This window comes from Moschus berezovskii, chromosome 11 (genome assembly GCF_049115385.1).
Source record: "Moschus berezovskii isolate FMDL1 chromosome 11, NW_MosBer_1.0, whole genome shotgun sequence".
NCBI lineage: Eukaryota > Metazoa > Chordata > Mammalia > Artiodactyla > Moschidae > Moschus > Moschus berezovskii.
In genome coordinates this window covers 80,339,784-80,359,941 of record NC_142470.1, presented here as the reverse complement: position 1 = coordinate 80,359,941, position 20,158 = coordinate 80,339,784, and the positions used below count along the sequence as shown (strand labels likewise).

The window sequence follows — 20,158 nt, the reverse complement described above, 5'->3', positions numbered from 1 at the left end:
GCAAAGCTTAGGGTGAAGAGCTGGCAACATCAAGGAGCACAAATGGAAATGGGCATACTGCAATTAGCTAAATAAACAAAAACCTGATGTGATTTTTTTGCAGTCCCCATGTGCAAATAATTCTGAAATGCACCTTTAAAAAAAAGAAGTAACTACCTACTTGTCTTGTAAGGAATGCTGTCTCCAGAATCCTTTTAATGTACACCTAATAATTTTCATTGGATGAGGTGTGTAATCTTTAATGACAGGTATGCCATAAGTCAATGTCTGTGACAGGGTTGAATTTTCATAATTTGGTGCAGTTGATATTACCACAAAGGGGCGAAATACAAAGTATTACAGAGAAGCTGTTAAAGTTCTTCAAAAGCCTTGTACAAGAAAACTCATTTTATATAATAACACCAGAAAATACTTATATTGGGTGCGAATAGGTATCAGGAATTTTACAATGCTAACTTAATTCATCTTCACAATCCTGTGGTTGTTACGTTATACTGTTATTATTTCCATTTTACAAAAGAGGAAACAGACACAGAGAGGTTAAATACGTCGCCCAGTGTCACACAACCAGGGAACAGTTGAATGCAAAGTGTCTGTCTCTTGAGCTGGAGCTCTAAACACTACGCCCCTCTGTTTCATGTAAGTAAAGCAGTATCAGTTGATTTAGCAATGCAAATTCCAGTTCTCCTGAAAAGAAAACCCATTGACTTCAACTATTTTATTTTTTAAGGAAAAGTTTCGTAACAATCTGGAACACATTTTTTTTGTTTACAAGATAATGCTTTCTCTTCACTTATAAGGCTTACTAGTACGACTAAAAATAGACATCTAATCTGACAAAATAGACATGTTTTAAAAATTCTGTATCACACTGTTCTTATTACAAATCTTATGTAAATGGTAAGAGTGTCTATGCAGTAACAGAAAAAAAAAGGAGATTTCTGAAGAAAGTATGTGGTAGCTTGCTTTGACAGGACACTTGTCTTCTCTATCATGAAACTATAATTTACTTTCTCCTGTTCCCTTTCCCTCTAATTTTTCTATCCCTCTGTCACTAAGAGGGAACCACTGCAGCATTTTACTTGACAGGCTGAAAATAATTATGATTTGCCACCTAACCAGCTAAGTTATGAACGACAGGTGCACCTCTTTCTCAAAGAAAACCTCGAGACATTTCCATTCCTACTTGGTTCCTTCACAGTGGCAGCACAGTAAGTATAGAGATTGGCACGGTATGCACGTGTCAGAGTCAGAAGAAAAGGATTATGTCCCTTCCACCAGCAGTTCTCTTTCCTGCTCCTGGGTAACAGTATTAATTCTGAGCAAGTTCCAACTTTGGTTGTAAACAACAGCATTTTCAAAAAGGGAAAAAGCAAAATTTGAAGATTACCCACCTTCCTTCTGTTGGCAAAGAGTGCAGGTGAAAAGAAAGACGTCCAAAGGTCTATTGGAATCTCACAATTTTAGAAATGGAAAGGTTTACAAGAGGTCATATATAACCAATCAATTCACAGATGAGAAAATCTAAACCCAGATAAACTTTATCTGTTAATGTACTTTCTATCATGAAAAAGAACTACAACTTGAGTTTCCTCAGTTTGGTTTTTTTATAGCCACGTTTCAAAAGACAACATATTTCCCTTTATTCAAGCAAACACTTGAGGACACAAAAGAAGGCAAAATTGAAAGCTACTAACTGAAACACAGTATGATGAAATAGAATGGTTTCCAAAATTCAGTTCATGACAGAATTTTCAGTGGTCAATAACAAAATGAGAAAAAGAACAATGTGAAAGTTTTTCAACCAGATCAATTTATTCAATCTAAAAACTGTCCTTTACGATAGTATTACGACGTTCCTACTATTTTGGTACTAAAATAGTCTTTATAGTACCAAAACAGTCCTTTCCTTCTTATTTGTGACAAGGAAAAAATGTGGAAACATGTCAGTTCTCCACAGCTCAACGACACTAGTTATCCACAGATGTTTATCAAATTACACCAGCACTTAGCAGCTTAACGTAATGAACTTTTAGTATCTCACACAGTTTCTGAGGGTCTGGCGTCCAGGAGCAGCTTAGCTGGGCACTTCTCTCAGTGAGAGTCTCTGAGGCTGCAGTCAAGATGTCTGCTGGGACTGAAATCATCTGAAGGCCTGAGTAGGTTGAAGGATACATTTCTAAGATGCTCACTCATTATAACTCTTGGCAGAAGGCCTGAGTTCCTTATATACTGTTGGCCAGAGGTCTCAATTCCTCTCTATATGAGTATCTACCAGGGCTGCTCATGACATAGAAGTCGACTTCCCCCACAGGGAAGTGATCTAAGAGAACAAAAGTGTCTAAGACAGAACCACAGTGTCTTTCACAACAGTCTCAAGAGTGATATACCATTACTTCTGCCATATTGTACTGTCACAAAGGCCAGTACAATGAGGGAGGAGAATACACCAGAGTGTTAGCACCAAGAGGCAGGGATTATTGAGCACCATCCTGGAGACTGGCTGCCAGAACCATAAATATTCTAAAAAATTATTTTACCAGTCTCTGAAACCAAAACCATGGAAACTGGAGTAGAAAGGACATAAAAGTTAAATGATTATTGTTCTGCTGCTGCTGCTGCTAAGTCACTTCAGTCGTGTCCGACTCTGTGTGACCCCATAGACGGAAGCCCACCAGGCTTCCCCATCCCTGGGATTCTCCAGGCAAGAACACTGGAGTGGGTTGCCATTTCCTTCTCCAGATTATCATTCTAGATTATTGTTCTAGTTGTAAGTAAAACACTAGCTAGTGATGGATAAGTCACCTCATTTTTTAGGCTTCAGTTTCCTTAGACAATAAGAAGGTTGAGTTTGACAGTCCTTAGCTAACCTTTTGGTGCATAACATACCACAGCTGTGCAGTAGGAATGATGATGATGGTGACAAGGATGACTACAACAAACCTGATGCGTCACCCAAGGTCAGCAAGCTAATAAATGGGGAAGGCAAATTTTGAACTCAGGCAGCTGGACTGCGCGGCCTATCCTATCCTAACCTTGGGAAACAAATAAGGATGAAAAGTAGTGAGGAAGACCAAGCAAGTCACACAACATTTTGCTGCCTTACTTTCATCAACTGTAAAAAGGAAACGATAAATATCATCCTATCCCTATTAAGTACTTCATAAACACTAATTAGTCAAAGCTATGGTTTTTCCAGTAGTCATGTATGGATGTGAGAGTTGGACCATAAAGAAGGCTGAGTGCTGAAGAATGTTTTTGAACTGAGGTGCTGGAGAAAACTCTTGAGAGTCCCTTGGACTGCAAGGAGATCAAACCAATTAATCCTAAAGGAAATCAACCATGCACATTCATTGGAAGGACTGATGTTGAGGCTGAAACTCCAAAACACTGACCACCTGATTCAAAGAACTGACTCATCTGAAAAGACCCTGATGCTGGGAAATATGGGAGGCAGGAGGAAAAGGGGACGACAGAGGATGAGATGGTTGGATGGCATCACTAACTCAATGGACATGAATTTAAGCAAACTCAGGGAGATAGTGAAGGGAAGCCAGGTGTGCTGCAGTTCACGGGGTTGCAGAGAGTCGGACATGACTTGGCGACTGAACAACAATGACAACAAAACACTGATCAACTCTGCTATTATTACTGACTTAAGATAATGCAGGAACCTGTCTTATCAACTTGTAGTAAAAAAATGCTTCTTGTAATGCAAAATTTACACTGTAAAATCATCATGCTTACTATACTGCTGCTGTATCACTTTCAGATGACTTTGATAAAGAAGACCCAACAGCCAGCAAACCTTGTGTGCAAGCTTAGAATGGGAAGTGGGGTACATAATTTTTAACCGTGGTATTTTTCTTTCTTTTTCCTAAGAACTAGTTTTAATTTCACAGAGAAACTTCATAATAGCTTAGTTTTTAAAATAAATTCTTTATTTTGGTTAATATTGTTTTGAGAAAAACATCAAATACTATGCAAATAAATGGACCAAAGACCAAACTACTCAACTATAATGGTTTTAAGATATTAAACTACAATGGTTTTAAGCTCTTTATTTTTTTAGTTAATAATAATAATATACATATGCTAATATAATATCATATTCAGAATAATTTCAGTTATGTCTTTTCTGTATTTCCTCTGACTGTCCTCAGTTCCCCAAATACTAATGCTCCCCTGCACCAGAACTAGAAACTGCTGGGGGAAATCCTTTGGTACCAATAAGAAACAAGGAAAATCTATGATTCTGTGATTGTTTCGTGTTCAGTAAAGGCAACTTTCTGGCATGAAAGCAAGGCCAGAAGTCAGTATTTGAAAAAAAACGAAGTGAAATTTTTCAAAAACCTTGCCAGAGGATGAACACGAAAAATAGGGCCAAAGGAACATTATCAAATTTGCTCTCCATTTTAGGAACTCAAGGAAGACAAAAGGCAATTCAGGAATAGTAGACAATGTTTCCCTTGCTTTTTAACTGTGACAGTAGGAAAAAGCATTTAACGTTTCAGCCATTCAAGAGTGACAACTGTCTTTCAGACAGTTGGAAAGAACTTGGAAAAACAGTTGTTGGAATAAATGGAATGTGTCTTGGCTTCTGTGGTCAAAATTTCTGGGACTCAGCTGAAACAAGATTCTGGCCTAAGACTTATATGGTTTTCATCACCCTATAAACATTAACATTATTGATGCGAACCTGTCACTTGAAATATTTTACCCATATCCTCAAGAAAAAGAATTTTCTTTTTACTCATTCATCTCGAGTGACAAATTTGTGGCACTTACAAATTTAAAAGGCTGTCAAAATCTAATAATGAAATCTTGGGGGGAGTCACGTGGGGGCACAGATCAGAAAGAACCAAAATTAATTTCAGAGGATTTACTACATAGGTTAGGGGTCACAATGAGGTGAGTTTCTCCCTACAATGTGAAATACACAGAAGCAATACCTTCCTAGGAGTAAAGAAAAAGTAGAAAAGAAATTAGTGCTAGCCAAGCCAAGGCACGAAGTTAGAAGCACATTATAGAGACCAACACACAGACGGCATAGAAAACCACATGTTGTCAGTGACTTAAATCCATGCCCAGACCCATGCTTGTCTTAATGGCTATTACTAACAGTCAGATATACCTTTCAATTATTGACAACTCACCTAGGAAGCTTTTCCCATCTCAATAGGGATTGAATTTAAAGGCTTGAGTTCTATAACGCATTTCCAGGGAAGTGTAACAAAAATGGAAAGACAGTTCAAAAAGAAACAAAGCCAAGGCTTTTTCCTTTCCTGTGAAATACCTCATGTTAGAGAAAAGTTCAATGTCTAAGAGAACATTATCCTCAAGGTGTCCTCTGGCAGAAGGGGGAAATCTCAAGCTGATGCATTCACTCAGGGGACACAGCTGAGGGTGACTTACGAGGTGCATTAAGTCAGGGAGAACCTCTAGAGAGTCTATGTCCTGGGATATGTCAGAGATCACATTGTATAAAGCCTGGGTGGGAAGAGTTAACACACCATTGACTGATTCCCAGCAGGGTGACTTCACACAAAAGGAGATGGCCTTCAGCACTGAGCATTGTGGGAAAACTAGCCCAGAGTTTAAGACAATCCTGAAAGAAAGCTGGGGTGGTCAATCAGGCCACTACCTCAAAATGTCCCCAGTGCTGGCAATGCAAGTCTAGAGTGCTCATTCCTCTTTATCACATTGGGGATGGGCTAATGGTCCCCCAAACACAAATTCCAGCTAGCATAACAAGAGCGGAGACAAAAAGCTCTGCCACACTTCACCATGACTGAGGCTCCCCAGGCGTTATCTATACCAGAGGAGGGGACCATCCATGCCTACTTTTCAAACCTAAAATCTCACAGCATAGGGATGAGGGATCCTTTTCCCAAGTCTGAGTTTTCAGGTGTATGTTCTGGTCCTTTGAAATTCTTTTGTACAGTCCTCAGATGCAAGAGGCTAGGAGGTAACAGATGCTTTTCAAAGGTCTGCTGGGTACGCTGGTCAGGTCATTCAGGTGAGTTTGCTGCACATCTGTTTTAGTTTCATAGGGTTACTGAAAAAAATTACCACAAACTGGGTGGCTGATACCAACAGAAGTTTATTCTCTCACAGTTGTGGAGAGCAGAGGTCCAAAACAAGATGCTGGCAACTCGTTTCCTCTGGAGACTCAGAGGGACAATGTGTTCCAAGCCTCCCTCCTAGTTCCAGTGCTGCCGGCAATCTCTGGCACTCCTTGGCTTGCAGCTGTATCACTTCACACTCTGTCTCCACCTTCACATGGTGTTCTCTCTTGTGTGTCTGTTTTCTCTTCTTACATGGACACCAGTCACTGGATTAGGGCCCACCCTAATCCAGTTATGACCTCATCTTAACCAGTTATACCTACAAGGACGTTATTTCCAAATATGGTCACATTCTGAGGTCCTGGGTAGACATGAATTGCAAGGAGACACTACTCAACTCAGTATACTTTCAAATTCTCCACAAGCAGCATCCAAAATGTTTATTCCACCTTTCCAGCCAAATATTTACTCCACCTTTTCTTGTCAAAAAAGAAAAAACTGTAGGGTTCTTCACGAAAAAAACAAAAAAGTTTGCTCTGAGGAAAAAGTCTTCTGAAATGTGGCAGACAGACATTCCCAGTTTAAGAATAGCTATCTTCCCTTAAGAGATCTTGATAAAGCAAAAGCGCTATTAAAACAAACTCTATTGCATGTAATATGCTATAAAGACAGAATATTAAAAAGCAAAGACATCACTTGCCGACAAAGGTCCATTTAGTAAAAGTTATGGTTTTTCCAGTAGTCATGTACGGATGTGAAAGTTGGACCATTAAGAAGGAGTGCAGAACTGATGCTTTTGAACTGTGGTGCTGGAGAAGATTCTTGACAGTCCTTTGGACTGCAATGAGATCAAACCAGCCAATCCTAAAGGAAATCAACCCTGAATATTCATTGGAAGGATTGATGCTGAAGCTCAAGTTCCAATACTTTGGCCACATGATGCAAATAGCCGACTCCTTGGAAAAGATTCTGATGCTAGGAAAGATTGAAGGCAGAAGGAGAAGAGGGCGGAAAAGGATAAGATGCTTAGATAGCATTGCTGACTCAATGGACATGAATTTGAGCAAATTCTGGCAGACAGTGAAAGACAAGGAAGCCTGGCATGCTGCAGTCCATGGGGTAGCAAAGATTCTGACATGACTTAGAACAGTAACAACAAACTCTTACACAGGAAGAGATTACCAAGATTCTCCAAAGAAACAGAGAGACGAAACAAATGAACAACAACAAAAAAGCAAGAGAAACAGGAATAGAGGGAAAATCTGTTTGGTCTGTATTCTTAGGAAAAGTAGAGAAAATATTACACCCTCACAAAAAGAATCAAAAACAGGAAAGTAATATTATATAAAAGGGGAATTAGAGATCAAGAAAACATTTCTTAGAAACAAAAAATTATTACCAAAATGAAATATTTAAAATGATGAGAAGATAAAATTGAGGGCTTCATCAGAGCAACAGCAATGACGAAAACCCAAGAGCTGACATTTTTAGAAAAGAGAGACAGAGAGGTTCCATTTAAGGGGCTCATTCCTACCTTAATGGAATCAGAGAAAACAAAGAACAAGAAATCAAATCAAATCCCTTATGATTATACAGGAGATGACAAATAGATTCAAGGGATTAGATCTGGTAGACAGAGTGCCTGAAGAGTTATGGGTTGAGGTTCGGAACACTGTAGATGAGGCAGTAACCAAAACCATCTCAAAGAAAAAGAAATGCAAGAAGGCAAAGTGGTTGTCTGAGGAGGCCTTACAAATAGCTGAGAAAAAAAGAGAAGCAAAAGACAAAGGAGAAAAGGAGAGATATACCCAAATACAGAGCACAAGATATTTTCCCAGAGTTGAAGGAGACCTTCAGATTATAAAGGTACAAGAAGCATCCAGCCCACAGAATGAAGAAAACCAAACCCCTATGTATACAAAGGAAGATGCAAAAAACCCTGCAGAGATGTAAAAAACTGGTCACTCAAATAAAGCAGATTCAGATCACCACCAGCACCACCAGATGACAGAAGACAATAGAATGGATGCAATATAATCTCTGAAAAAATATTATCTTCAACCACCTAAAATCCTATATCTTGTGAAAATATTACTCAAGTGTCAAACATCTTTTCAACACACACTATTTCAGAACATTTACCTCTTACATAACTCTAAACAGTTATCTATCAGTGGTAGGATTTTAATTAGTGCTTTTTCTTTTTTTTCTAACTTTCCATGTACTACTAGTATGATAAATGTATTCATCATCAAAGATTTTATAAAATTATAATAAAATTACCAAGATATTTATAAATGTCTTTATCTTTATTATAAAAGTATTTGCTTAATGAACACCCTTTCTCTAAAAAGTTTAAAGCAGAGGCTACTTCTACAATTTTCTTCCTATTACTATCACTCGTAAATAATTTTTTAAATTTATTTTTAATTGGAGAATTGCTTTACAATGTTGTGTTAGTTTCTGCTGTACAACAATGTGAAATCAGCTATAAGTACATATATATCCACTCCCTTTTGAGCCATGACAACATATTTCCTAACTGGGATTCAGATATGACAGTTAAGTGACTTAACCCTCATAAGATTATTATACATTCTGGAGATCATATTTTTTTTTCTTTCATATAGAAACCAATTTTCTACCTCTAATCAGAATCTCTCAAATTGGTTTCTTTTGTCAAAAGAAAATCAAAGGTGAAACAAAATATATCTGAGATAATAGGCATTAAGTATACAGGACTATGCAAGTTGGATATCAAAGTATTTACCAGAGCTTTGTTTTTATATACTTAGATAGCACAGGGGGTATGTTACGTTCCTGAGTATGTTATGTAACAGGAACTGAGCATATCAGAATTACATATTTCAAGTCAATATAGTTGTACATAAGAAATAGGTATACTATTCCTTAGTACAAAGAATAACATTTGTACCAAGTTTTCATGGTATAACACCAGTACTTCCTCTCTATAATCTTAACACATAACGTATAATGACAAACTAAAAATGAATTAATGTGGTTTAATAAATTATCAACAATAATAGTAAAACCCCTTTCTCTTTTAGTCTGTAACATGCATAAACAACAATGGCAATTATTACTGTAGAGTCCTCTTGTCAATAATTTAAGCAGCATGGTTAAAGATTCGCAGTGATACTAAAACATAATTATGCATACAAGTTATCTATTAAGTTAACTTTAAGAGAACTGAGTTTGACTCTAAGTAGATTTAGCTTCAAATGTCACCTCTACTATGAACAGATTCTTAATCTCTTTGAGCTTCAATTGTTTCATCAATAAGACAGGGGAAAAATAGGACCCAGCCTTGCAGAACAGTGAAGACGAGATTATATGATTAAGTTTTACTGTAAGACTGGCACTAACGAGTCAACAAATGCCAGCTGTTACATCAACACCATCTCCACTACTGCTATTATCATGTGTTGGGTGGGAAAAAAAAAAAAACCCAACCCTGAAGGACCATTCTCCTAGTGACAGAAGTATTCAGGATCAGGCACAAAGCTGTACAAACAAAACATCTGCATCTCAGAGGTCTGGGAGATTACATAAATGTATGAATCAGGCCAGGAATGAGAGATGGGTAGGGGCTGGTGGTACACTGGAGAGGTTTGTGCCCTCTCCTAAAGGCATACAAACAAATTATTTTAAAATTCCAGTGCTAGCCAAGCAAAATCCTCTGCTGGTAGAATATGGCCTATGGGTGACTGCTTTTCACCTCCTGAACTAGGACCATTACTCAAGCTGCCCTGAATGAAATTACAAAACAGGACTTCTAGATTTCAATGTGTCACTACTATTTTTTTCCTAGTTTCTTGGTTATAAATCTATTTTTGTCCTAGAGGACAAAAAGTTACAGGTTTTAATTATAGCAAATTAGCTAAGTACACAGGTGCATAAAGGAGAAGAAAATACTACACACAATCTTATCATTCAGAAGCAACTCAACCTGTAGGGATTTTTCCTTCAACTTTTGCTAGGCAGATTTTTTTTTCCATAATACAAGTATGAATCCAGCTTTTTGACTGAATATTTGAACATTTTATTTAAGACTCTTGGAAACTTAATATTAAATAATTGTAGCTTACTCAGTTACATGGACACACTTAATCCAGTCTTTTTTTAAAATTGAACATTTTCTTTTTCTTTCTCAGTTCAATTATTATAGGTAGTACTGTAATACATTTATACATAAAATTTTAAATTAATTTGCTCCCCTGGGACACAATTTCTAAAAAAGAATTGGTCAAGACAAAATAGGACATTTTAAGGTCCTTTATACATAGTGTCAGTCTACACACTGAAATAGTTACAAAGGTTGACATGCAACCAGAAGGAGAGTGGAATGCCTTTTTGGCTACCTGTTCACCAACTATAGGTCTATGGGTATTCTTAACATATACATCAAATTAAGTTACCAAAATTGTTCCTTTCACATCATCAAAATAGGGGAAATGGATTTAAACTCTTATTTAAAAAGTGATTCTGAAATTAATGCCACTATGACTTCAATGTTTTATTATTTTTACTAATCATGCATTAAAATGTACTGACCCTCTGAAATCCTCTATATTGATACAAACGGATATGGTATGATTTCACTTCAATTATCTAAGTTATTGGGGAGCAAAACCAGGGTGAGATATTGAACTTTAGGGACAGTATCAAAATTACCGTTTTAGCCAATATTTCCCCTGAATATCAACCCTGAATTTGTTTCAGAGCTATAAGGATAAGCTAAAACACTGAGTCTTGTAACATACTCAGAGGGCATTCTGTCCAGCATTAGCTCACACTCTTGTGTATACACTACAGAATGTAAAGTCTAGAATCAGCCTAAAAGTAAATCAGTGGCAACATGCCAGCTTCAGTTAATATAAAATGAACAATCATCCTGAGTCAGCTGTTTAATTAAATGTGCAAAGGTATGAGTTGAGAATTGTGAAGATCGGTGCTTCAGAAAAGTGGTCAGGATCTACAGTGATTATCTGTCTCAGCTCTTTACCTTAAGACAGGTGAAACCAGGTATCATGTGTAGATGTTCAGGGTTAATACCTCCACATAACACAATAAGTAGTGCCCTAAACTTCGGGCATTGTTTTATATTTCCCAGCAGATAGCACAGGACCACAAAAAACCCACAAGCCAAAGATACTAAGTTTCTAACTTATCCCATAAAACTGTTATATGGAAATCAAATACAAGAACAACTAAGCATTTGAAAAACTAAAAATCATTGCCATTAGATGTTAATAAACTGATGCACTTCGAAGCACTAATAATCAGTTAACTATAATAATATATGGAATTCAAAGTTCCTTAAGGGCAGGGATCATGTATTTTGTGACTCCTATGATTTATAGCATATTGCCCTTGAAACTGAAGGCAGAATATAATTATTTGCTAAGTATATTAATAATATTAATAAGCTATATTTGTAATTTGCTAAGTATATTAATAATATTAATAAGCTATATTTGTATAGTATCATACACAGAATATTTTTCATAGTATTTTAACATAATGAATTAAATTGTTAAATCCTGGTAGGAACATGTTTATAAACATATTAGATCTTCCATTCTGGGAGAAACAATTGCAATATTCCAAAATTTTTTGTGCTCTGTAACATTAATTGCAAAATAAGTTCTCAATTAGGATCATAAAGTAAAGCACTGTCCTGGTCCATTAGATGTTCAAGGGAGGGAACAAGCGAATGACTATATATGTCAATTAAAGCAATTACAGAACAGAAAGATGTTGGGATGAATATCCATCAAGTTAGTTTTAGAACATAGAAGAAGCATCAGTTTTGGAGGGGGGAAAAAAGGCAAAAGTGCCCTATCTTGGCTGAGTAGCACTATTAAATTCAGATGCAGGGTTCTATTTAGTTTGGACAGGTCCCAGCCACAGAACAAAGTCAGTCTGTCTTAGTACCATAACTGAATTCTACAAGTTAACAGCTTTTCATGAAAAGCTGCCATTTCAAAATGTCAATCAAATCTGAGCATAAGTGGGAACTCCTGCAGAAATAACCAGCTGCAGGTTTGAAAAACATTTTTCACTGAAAGTGGAAACACAAAAGATGTTTGAATGGGATCTCTTTTCATTCCTGTAACAGTAGACGGCCATTTTCACAACATCAAGGACAGAAAACAGAGGACAAAATTGCAAATAATGTCTTAAAAGGACTATTTGCAGGGGTGATGACTGATGCAAGTTACAAATGACAGAATTATTGGCAAATGGGAACTCATTAATATGAAATTGTTTGTTTCTCATTAATTGATCACAGTCCCAGACTATACTTTTAATTGCACCTAAATGATTATGCCATACAGAATGAAATGTAGCCTCAAGTTTTGACATTTATTTCAATTTTTTTACAGAAATTGATGACGGTATTGCCTGACTTTATGGGGGGAAAACCCACCAATTGTAGTTTATGAACAAATAAAAAAGAAACATTATTTCACTTTTCAGAAAGTCAAAGATGGTAAAAAATACCATGCATAAATAATGCACCTTTCTTCCAAGGAAAATTCCCTTGTAAGCAATGATGCAATAAAGTGAAACTAAATAACACAGTAGTAAATATGATATACTATCAGAGTTTATGGAGAAAGGAGATGGGACTTACTCAGTGAGATGAACATTAGAAAACAAGACTCTACAGAAGATCTGCCACCATGCTACGTCTCCAGAGGCATAAGACAGCGTAAGGATCAATCAGAAAATAACTTTTAAAGATTGTTTCACAACTTGAAGAAAGTTATACAATACAAATATCCTTTCTTTTTTACATCACACACTTCAATAAATCTTTTTTTCATTTGTTGGCAGCCAACAGAAGAATTTAAGTTCATAGTAATGATGATTCCTCTTAACACCAATGCAATCATCTATCTACGCAGTAGAGATGCTATCAGTGCTGATTTCCTTTTATACAAATGAAAGGTAAAATTAAAACTAGTGTAAAAGTATCTATCCATACCTTAAGGTGCTATCAGAATTTGGGGGGCCTCCCAACAGTTGAGATTTAGAGAACTTGTTTGAGCCTTATTTATTGTACCCATGTACCCTTGTTTATTCAATGTAACCTATACTGTCTCTTAAATACAAAAACAAAAATGTAATTTAGAAATTAAGACTTTCCAACCTCAGATAAATGCTAAAAATTGTTCAAATCAAAAAGTGCTTTCATATGGCACAGGATAATTCATGGACAATAGAATCTGTCGTCTTTTATGTCATAAAAAAGTTCAATTTCTCTCATTTTCAGAAATTCAGACTTTGTTTTTATTGACACAAAAATTAACACACAACTATCTAAAATGCAGATTTATTTAATTTTAGTAAATATGGTCTTATTAACATAATTATCTCTAGCCCAAATTATGATTCTAACCCAAATTGTGGTTTCACTCATATCTGTATACCTGGAAATTTCTCTTGGGTTCATACTCAACAAGAGCCAAGCCTCCAAATAAGAATCTAACAATATTTGTATAGAAAATCAAGCAGAGATATAAAGTCTCATTAATCTCTCTCAATCTTTCCAAAAGAGCTTCACTCATGTTCAGAATATACTATTCACATTCTGCATTTTAAAGAGAAAATACAAACTCTTCTAACCTAATTTGAGTAAATGAATTCAATTTTAATATATATATGTGTTTCCAAATACATTAAGCCTTGGCTCAACAGTACCTTCTGCTTTAAGAACTTTTCACTTAGTATGATAGCATTTGTAGGTCTTCCTAAGAAAACACCCAATATTTAGTTCCAAATGCTTTTAATGCTTGTGTTCAAACAGCTGTATGAAGTTGTGGCGCTTGTTAAAAAAAAAAACAACAACAAAACTGTTGGGCGGAGGGAGGGCATGAGTTGGTTACCAGTTGTCACCCAAAGATAACAGTTACTTTTATTGGGGTATTACAAATGCAAATGGTTAATGTGGTATAAACTGTATACTAGATTTTAGTTAGAATGTCTAAAGCTATCACACAAGGCATTCATCTGCGTTCCCTGTTTATGGGAATGAAATATGTAGTCATTTGAAGTCCACAATATGTATACTGTGTTTGTAATAACTGCAGATTTTACAAGCACATTATTCTTTCCATTAGGATTAAAACCTCACCGAATAGCAATTTGTGAAAGAATTCTAGCAGGGCCCCGAGCCCAGAACTCTGACCTCTGATGAGATGCTTGGCAGCAACAAACTCTGGGTCTAGGCAAAACATCTGGTTTGAGTTAGACTTCCTGAAAAAATAGCCCCTGTACTGGGGAAACTGGTATTCACTCAGCTTTGTATATATACTTTGACTGACTTCAACACTGCTATAGGAAAAGAGAGAGAGAGAGAAAGAAAAGACTTTACCAGAATGCTTGTCAATCACGACAGACTCCTTGGTGGCCTCTCTAGAATTAAGCTCTCTTATTAGCTAGAACAGTCTTTCTTTCCGTATTTTCCGGGTATCTCCCCCCACATTACAGCCTAATAGAATGTAAAATAACTTCAAAATAAGTTCAGATTTTTGACTAGCAAACAAAACAATACCTTACTTTTCTTTTAATCATTCAAGAGGAGGAATCTCTGGTTAACTTTGACATTGTATTATACATAGAGGGGAAAAATGTAAGACAGTAGTGACTTGAGGGTTTCTATAAATTTGGTAAATACTAAAACTGAAAAAAATTAAATGGCTTCTAATCAAGGTTCCTTTCTTCTAAAATGGTAAACTTAAACGTAGTAAAATGTCTGGCTTCTCTGGTGGTTCAGCAGTAAAGAATCAGCCTGCGAAGCAGGAGATGTGGAGATGTGGGTTTGATCCCTGGGTTGGGAAGATCCCCTGGAGGAGGAAATGGCAACCCACTCCAGTATTTCTGCCTGGAAAATCCCATGGACAGAGGAGCCTGGTGGGCTACAGTCCAAGGGGTTGCAAAAGAGTCGGACACGACTGAGTGACTAAAACAACAAAGTAGGACAACAACAGTGAGTATTTATTGTGAAGAGGTTCTTTGAATTTTTGCAAACTTAATAAAAACCACAATTCAAAAATGATTCTTCTGATACATATTCTAGAGAAAAATGCTCTGGATTAACATGAAACAACAATTCGACAACAGGGGATTATTTGAAGGTTCTCCGGCAAACTTTCATCTTCTGATTAGCAGGTCTAGTACAACAAATATGGAATGGAAATCCATTCACTGCAATTAACAGTTCACTTAAACTCATTAAAAGGAAACCATTGCATTATTTCACATTCTTATACATACTATCTTTTTAAAAAAATATATAATTGACTTATAACATTGTGCTAGTTTTCGGTGTACAGAAAAGTGTACATCCACTCTTTCTCTAGATTCTTTTCTCATATAGGCCATTACAGAGTACTGAGCAGAGGTTTTTGTGCTGTACAGTAGGACCTCCTTTCTGGTTACATATTTTATATATAGTAGTGTGCACATGTCTTTTGAAGCACTGTTTTTATAATCAGACTGAAATTGGCCCCAATCTATGTATGGTGCTAAAAAACAAAAGGCCAGGATCAGGTGAGTTGTTACAGCCAAAGGTTAATGTTTGGAACTAAACATAAAAGCAGGATATTCCAATGCAGAACTCTCTACCTTGACTGTGACTTGATTTGAGTCTCTAGTAAAAGCAAATATATAACCCAATTTTTACCATTGTCAATGTATAAGATTAAGGTCATATGGGATTATAATTCAAAGCATGATTTCAACTTTGAAGAGCCTGGGAGAGTTCTGTCAGTCTCAGAGGATGGTAAATTGACATTTTACCTTTCTATGTATCATTTTAATTTAATTATTACCTTTGTGAACAGAAATACAAACTAATTTATATTTAGTCTTTAGGAGAGCAGCGTGGGACAGAATGCAAATTAATAGTCGTACAAATTTACTTTAGGTACAAATTTACTTTTCTGCCCTGTGGCATCGCTAAGGACTCCACTGAACAGGAACATGTTGCTTCAACATGTATGAGTAGTGTGCAAACCGTACTTTTACCAAACTTCAGGAAGCTATTCAGGAATAACTAAAGATTATTTATGCCCTGCTTAAACATTAAAAATAAACTCTTATTGATCAAACTCAAACCGGAGTCTGCTCGACGTTCCTCAGGACTGCATGAGACAGGCACGTGTCTGCTTACTTGTCACAAAGTACATGGTTTTTAATGTATGTCACAGCCATTATTCAGCAAATTATAAACTTGGTACTATCTCCAAATGATACAATTTTTAAAAATTGATATTTCTACCACAAAGTCTAATCATTTCTATTATAATCAGAATCAACAAAATAATCATGGAAAATAAAAAATTTTGCTTCTCCAAGCTCTGTTTCTTCAATCCATGATTTTTATACATTTTAACATGAAATGTTCCTTTGCTAACTTTGAGTAAAATACCACAGAGCTTAACTTCAGCACTTCCTTTCTCTACACCCTTGCAACTTTCTTTTATACACACACCATATACACAATCCCTCTCATTTCTTAGCTCACTATGAACTGAAATATTTCTTTGAGATACTCATTTTGATACAAAATAACAGTTAATAATGAACAAAGTGACAAATTTCTCATTTAAATATATTTTTGAGAGAATGTCATAAAATTAAATATAGATTAATAATAGCAGCTTTCTGTAAACACATATTTACTTTTCCACTCAAAACAAGGGTAAACTAAAGCTATAGTATTCATTTTAGAAAGAAGAGGCATTTTTAAAACTGTGTAAGCACACATGCAGAATTACACATATTTATATACTGCAGATATATGGTAATAGACTTACGGATAAAAGTTTTTAAAAATAATCATTACTTGGGATGCATATATAAATTATTTTTGAAAGTATGCTTTTCCTTAAACCTGACCGTGAAACAATTCGAATCTGAGTCAGAGCACAAACATCAAGGAATATGACTTGACACCTGCAGAGTTTTTGTCTGATGATGATAAAAGAGAAAGTTATTATCCTAATTCTGAAGGCCACTTTGAGAAACCCTCTGCAGCACAGGGAAGGGGATTCCTCTGTCATCCTCTTTATGACAGAAGTAACAAAGAAAACAGTTTCCTCCTGACCCAACTTTGGAATATATGTAGTTCAATCCTGAGAGTAGAGATCTAAAAACTGAGTATGATAATGAATAGGAACAAAAACTAACACTGGCAATTTTCTATTCTGCTAGTACTTTTATACTGGAATTAAACAGCAATTTTCTTTCCAAAAGGCATAAAGAGCATTTCATGGCTAACCCCCTGCATTTTTTAAAGCTATGGCCACAAAGGCACATTTATAAAATAAGCCCCCACTTGTTAAAACTGTAACATTGCCACCATCACTAGAGTTTCACCTTAGTGACTTAAACAAATATAAATAAAGTAATAAACACTATATGTTTTATAGAGTTCTATGAACCAGCAAAAAAAAAAAAAAAATCACCTTACAAAATAACCTCTTGGCAAATGCAAAAGAAAAGCTAAATTTGGTTTGCCCATATTTTCTGAGTTCCCAGAATATAAGAAGCAGCTAGGGGAAACTTATTTAACTGAAAGACTTTTGCTTTTTTCATTTTCCACATCAGCCTTTTGGAAAACAAAGGGAAAAAAAGTATTAAACAGGAAAGGATGAAAGAAGTAGAGAAGGGCAATCAATGTACTTAGAAGTAAATGGAAGTTTAAAACTAGGTATCTTTCGTATTTTAGGTTTTAAGATGACCTTGATAGAAATCTTTTTACTGACTGAGGTTAAATGTTGAAAATGAGCTTTGTAAAAATCATACATGATGACTTGCTATGCTGAGTGGTCAAAATGTTCGGTAAGTAAATAACTCATTTTGCTTTCCTATCATTAAGATATGGTAAAGCTCTTCATGTTACCTGTCTCTGATGGCTGTAGTGAAAACTGTTTCATTCAGAACTGAGGAATAAAAATTTTAATGGCTACTGTCATATGAACAACTTTAAAAAATATATTGTTTCAGACTTGTTAATATACTAATGGAGATTTTGTAGAGTTTAAATATAATTTTTGAGTCATCACCTGTATAACAGGAATAACAACAACACTTATTTTATATAACTTCAAATTATATACAGTTGAGTAAATTTTAATTTGTTTTCATTTAAGGTCTTCTAAAGTTGAGGCCAGCATGTTGAAGAAAAATATTAAACTATCTATAACGCTGTGTCAACATATGATGCTACCGGGAATGGTAAGTGAATTAATTTTCCAAGGAAAATTAATTACTTATGACTTACAGTTGTAAAAGCAAACAACGTAACACTGGATTAGGGCACATTTAATTTCTGTTTGTAGTAGCGATTAAATTAATTTTATATAATTCATGGTATGTAATGGAAAGCAGAACAAAAATGAAATTCTAGACAATGACTGACACAGAAAAATGTATATATTTATGAAGTCAATCCAAAAATAAAGGTCATGGATATTAATCACTGGATAATAAAACAGTAATTTTAATAGCTCTATAATAATGAATTTTTAGCACAGTTTTTGAGAAAGCTTTACTGAAAAAAGTCTAACAGAGAAACAAAAATCTGTAATAATACCCTGTAACATCTCCTGAATCTCTCCCTCTCCCCCTTAAAAAGGCAGTCAGAATAAGGTTTTGCACATCTTTTATTTATAACGATAACTTTTGTTCATTTAGATTTTGGGCAGCTAAAATAAATATGTTAGTAAATAACTGGGAAATGAAGTTCTTAAAATTACAACTAAACTCTTTTCCCCTGATACTCAAAGAGCAAGGTGTTTCTAAAATGGATCATCTGTGATTCATTTAATTGAATTATGTACCTGAGTACTACTAAGACAACAGATTTTGGCTAACTAATAGGGCCCTAAGAATACATGTACAGCTGTACATATAAAAATATTCATCTTTATACCTCACCACGTCCTACCTGTTCCAGTTAAGCTAGACATAACCTTTTAAATTTGGACTCCATGGTACAGCTCATGTATTAAAGAATTAAGTCTTGCCCTGATACTAATTGTAATTAAATAGCTTAAAGTAACTATTAGAGAATGAAAGAGCATAAACGCATACAAATAACAGCAATAAAAACTACACATATATAAATATACTTTCCTTAAAATTTTACCTTTTTACAAATTTTAAAGTATTCCCTTTTGTAGTTACACCATCTATCACAAAGTTAGTATCCCACATTATCTTTAAAAATATATAGGTATATAGAGAAAATTATTATTTATGTAATGCCTTTGAGAATGAAGAGAAAAAATTACTGAAAATATTCTAAATTCCATTTTAATCTTAAGTCTATCAAAGGAAAAAGAATTTGTGACATTACTTTAGAGTTAATGAAAATAAAAATTTGTGGCACCATAGTTTTTAAGGGATTTCTTTGGGAAGTAACTCAGTACTGCGAAAAGATTCGTTAAGGAGAGAAAATCTGCCATTCCTAGAGAAGCTGCGATTTAATCATGATTAGAAAACGTTTTTAATCTCTTTTGAAGAATAAAACTAAATAAAGCAATAGAAACCTCACCTTTCTGGCTTGTTTTCCTAAAACCCAGGGTTACTCTTATTTCAAAATGGACCTCACTTAGCATAATCCAGATTGAAAGGAGTTCGTTTATAAAATGTCCTCGATATGTTCTCTTTGGGGTAAGAGGCATATTCAGACTTTTTTTTTTTCCAGCTAGTAAAGCCATCCAAGGAGGCTGTAACATCACCTTGGACTCTCAGAAAATTTAACTTTCCTTCCATTCTTGGCTTCCACATTGGAATAGGGTTGTAAGAAGACAGAAAAAGAAAGAACAAAGGAACAAAAGTGTGTCCTTCTGCACAAAAAAGAAATCTATTGTGATGCCCACATCAGTCCTGCCTAACACCACTCAGGAAAAGGGAACAAAGGCAAGAAAGACAAGGAAGAAGAAAAGGGAAGGAAAAAAGAAAGGGAAAGAAGGGAAAGAAGGGAGAGAGAGAGACAGAGAGAAGGAGGAAGAAAGAAAAGAACGAAAGAGAAAAAATGAAAGAATACA

At 35.4% G+C, this 20,158-nt stretch overlaps 1 protein-coding gene across 2 annotated transcripts in view; it reads right to left on the bottom strand.

Moving 5' to 3' along the window:
* The window catches only part of SRBD1 (S1 RNA binding domain 1), a 253,401-nt gene that overhangs the window by 54,138 nt on the left and 179,105 nt on the right, over positions 1 to 20,158 (bottom strand). The gene's annotated exons all lie outside the window — the stretch shown is intronic.